Raw genomic sequence first — 4307 nt, forward strand, 5'->3', positions numbered from 1 at the left:
GAGTACTCACGGTCGGCCTTCTCCAACAGCCCTATGGGCGTATCGCGGGAGGGAGTTCGCGGCTCGTACCCGGAGTATACGCGCACTGTGGTTGTAGTAGCACTAAAACTGAGGACTTAGTAATGTTTCTTAGGTGGATGTGATTTAAAATGTATAGCATGGCATGTAGTGCATATGATGTGTTGTGATGTGTGGACTGCTGTGTGGTCCATCTTTCTACTTACTGAGCTAGTGAGCTCATCCCACGTATACGCCCCTTTTTAGATGATTTTGCAGGTCATACATCTGAGGAGCACGGGGTGGGTCCCACAGTCGAGTTTCCTGAAGAGGACTGGTGGACCCCTGAGGAGTTGGAGCACGGCACTGACTGCTCGTGCGAGAGTTGTGCTGCGGGACAGCAGTTCTGAGGCCGAACTGAGCTCCACCTTTGAGGCCGTGCTGAGCTCCACTTCTGAGGCCGAGCTGAGCTCTAGCCTTGAGACCGAGCCGAGCTGTGTACTCTAATTGTTTTGGTGGATTTCCTTATGTACTTGATATTTGAATTTTATTCTTTTTATGTAAATATCATGCCTTCGGGCCCAAATGTATATAATTATTGTATCACTATCCGGGTATCAAGTATTATGGGATTATTCACAGGTAAAACTTAGTCTTCCGTTGATCTGATGAGTTTATATTAGTTGTGTGTATGCTGTGGTGGAATACAGTATCTGATGATCCTGGCAGGTTTGGGTTAACCGGTGTTTAACTCGGTCACTAGCCCGGTTCAGTGTGAACGGGGTGTGACATACACAATCTTGGAAAAATCCTAGGAAATAAAACTACTAACATATCCGATTTGGTGGGGGCCACACAATCTTGGCAAAGAAAGGAAGGAGAGGACTCGATCCAGCACTGGGAAGGCTGGATCGAGCCTTCCTTTTCTTTTTCTTCCTCCTTCTAATCCTCCAACCACAAAGAAGGTTAGGTCTTCTTCTTCCTTCGGCTATACGTCTTAATGTCCCCATCAACTCTCCCCGGCTTGGAAGAATTCACCTCCGGTGAATTAAAGCTCATGTAATACTCAAGTAGGTCTGGGTTGAGTTGTTGGACTTCTTACATTGTGATCCATGTGTTGTCAATTTTCGGACGTCCACACCACTTGACCAAGAACTATCTAGAACCTCCAGTGTGTGTGGACACAATCCTCTCATTAAGGATTTCCTCAACTTTTTCAGTTCTTCTCGTGACCTTAGGCACAAGTGGTAATGAGGTTGGGGGGAAGTGGTTGGCTTGGCTCAGAAGTCTCATCAATGTTGAAGGGGAAGTCTTCAAGGTCATCAGAATAGAAAGGGGTAAAGGTAGAGGTACCATGGTATGGGACTAAGTCTTCAACATTGAAAATATTACTGATCTCCATGCTAGCTGGTAGATCAAGAACATACGCATTGGCACCTATCCTCTTGAGTACCTTGAACAGACCTGTGCTACGAGCATGTAGCTTGCTCGCTTTTCCCCTAACAAAACATTGCGGCTTGATTCTTACCATCACCATATCGCCCTCTTGAAACTCTTATAGCCTTTTGTGCACATCTGCCTTCGATTTGTATTGCTTATTGCTCAGTGCTATCTGTCTTCTTATACCTGCATGCAAATCATGTATATGTTGAGCAAAAGATTCGGCTGACTGGGAGGTCCTGGAACTAGACACGACTGGGATAAGGTCTATGGGTGCCCGGGGCTGGTATCCTGAACAGATCTCAAAGGGGGACAGACCAGTGGTACGGTTCTTAGAACTATTATATGCAAACTTAGCCTGGCTAAGGACTCGATCCCAACTGGTAAGGTGTTCTCCTATGAGGCAATGCAATAAATTCCCTAAGCTCCTATTGACAACCTCGGTCTGCCATCGGTCTGAGGGTGGAAAGTGGAGGAGAAACAGAGCTTCGTGCCCATCGTCCGCCATAGGGTCCTCCAAAAATGACTGGTGAACTTAACATCCCTATCTGACACTATGGTGAGGGGCAACCCATGGTACTTGACAACCTCATTGAAGAAAATTCTGGCTATTATGGTTGCATCGGAGGTCTTAGAGCATGGGATGAAATGGGCCATCTTCGAGAAGTAGTCCACAACCACATAAACATAATCATGGCCTCTCGAAGTTCTTAGTAGACCAAGCACGAACTCCATGCTAAGGTCCTGCCAAGGGGAATGGGGAATGGGTAGGGGAGTGTACAATCCCGTGTTTTGCTTTTGTTGTTTGGCGGTCTGGCATGTCCTACACTGACTCACAACTCTAACAACATCCTTCTTCAGCCTTAGCCAAAAGAATCGGTCCTCGACCAGGGTGATGGTCTTATCTCGACCGAAATGGCCAGCGACTCCCCCAGCATGCAATTCCCAGATCAGGAAATCTCAGAGTGAAGTCCTGGGAATGCACAACTTGCTTCCTTTAAAAAGGAAGCCCTCCCTAAGTAGGTAGTCCGAGCGGTTGATCGGGTTGCCTTCACTCAAGGAAGTGAATGGCTCACTAAAATCAGGACAGGTGGGGTATTGGTCCTTGACTCGCTCGAACCCTACAACCTCTACACTCATTGCTTGGAGTAGCACACTAGCCCGACTCCTAGCATTGGGCGAATGAGAAACATGTTCACCCAGCTCAGTGCATCTGCAGCAGTATTCTCGACACCAGGTCTGTGCTTGAGTACAAAAGTATACTCTTGGAGAAACTCAACCCACTTGGCATGCCTCTGGTTAAGTTTCTTTTGGGGCACTTAGGTATCTCAGAGCTTGGTGGTCAGAGAATAGCACGAATTCTTGCGATAAAAGGTAATGTCGCCAATAGCGCAGTGATTGGACAACCGCATAGAATTCCTTGTCGTATGTGGAATATCGTTGCCTAGCTTCATTAAGCTTCTCACTAAAATAGGCAATAGGGTGGCCCTCTTGTCCTAGGACACCACCTATCCCAATACCAAATGCATCACAATTCACTTCGAAGAACTTAAAGAAATCTAGGAGGGGCAGGACTGGAGCTTTAGTCATAAGCTTTTTAATCTCATTAAAGGCCTTCGTAGCACTCTTAGTCCATTGAAACTCCTTCTTTTTCATGCAATCGGTGATAGGAGACAAAATGGAACTAAACCGGTAGATGAATCTTCTGTAGAAAGTGGCTAAGCCATGAAAGCTTCGTACCTCATGAATGTTAGTTGGCTCAGGCCATTCTACAATCGTTCTCACTTTCTCAGGGTCAGCAGATACTCCCTGAGCTAACACAACAAATCCCAGGAAGATGACTTGATCACTCATGAAGGTGCACTTCTTGAGGTTGACATAGAGTTTCTCTTGTAAGAGCACATGAAAAACCTTCTGTAAGTGATCCAAGTGGGAAAACGGGGTCTTACTATAGATGAGGATGTCATCAAAGTAAACCACAAGGAACTTGCCAATGAATGGTTGAAGCACTTGATTCATTATCCTCATGAAGGTGCTAGGTGCATTTAACAATTCAAAAGGCATGACTAACCACTCAAAGAGGCCATCCTTCATCTTGAATGCTGTCTTCCACTCATCTCCAGGCCTAACCCTAATTTGGTGGTACCGGCTCTTGAGATCAATCTTCAAAAGGATTGAAGAGTTGGCCATCATATCCAATATGTCATCAAGCCTAGGGATAGGGAACCTATACTTGATGGTGATCTTATTGATGGCCCTACTGTCAACACACATATGCCAGGTGCCATCTTTCTTTAGCGTGAGCAAGGTAAGTACAGCACACGGGCTAAGGCTTTCCCTAATGAATCCCTTCTGCAACAGTTCATCCACTTGTCGTTTGAGTTCGGCGTGTTCTTTGGGATTCATTCGGTAATGAGATAAGTTCGGAAGAGAGGATCCTGGAACTAAGTCAATAGCATGCTGGATGTCATGCATAGGCGGTAACTCATCAGGTAGTTCCTCAGGGAATAATCTCTCGAATTTCCTCAACAAGGGTTACACTTCTCTAGCAGCCTCAGTGAATAAGCGTGACCTATCGGTATTACTCTATACGGCAACTAGAGCATAAATCACCCCTGACTCGTGACACTCTCCTTTAAATTTTTGTTGATTTAAAATGTTGAGTGTTTTGGTGGGGCTGTGTTTGGATGTACTTCCCTTGTGTTCTGGAACCCTAACTTCCCTAGGGGCACTGGGGGTCAGTCTGATCTTCTTCCCTTTGAACTCAAAGACATAGGTGTTAGACTTCCCATAATTGGTGACATCCCGGTCATATAACCAGGGTCTACCTAGAATGATGTGGGCAACATCCATCTCTAGGACATCACACC

The sequence above is a fragment of the Macadamia integrifolia genome, chromosome 13 (genome assembly GCF_013358625.1).
Source record: "Macadamia integrifolia cultivar HAES 741 chromosome 13, SCU_Mint_v3, whole genome shotgun sequence".
NCBI classification, from domain to species: domain Eukaryota; kingdom Viridiplantae; phylum Streptophyta; class Magnoliopsida; order Proteales; family Proteaceae; genus Macadamia; species Macadamia integrifolia.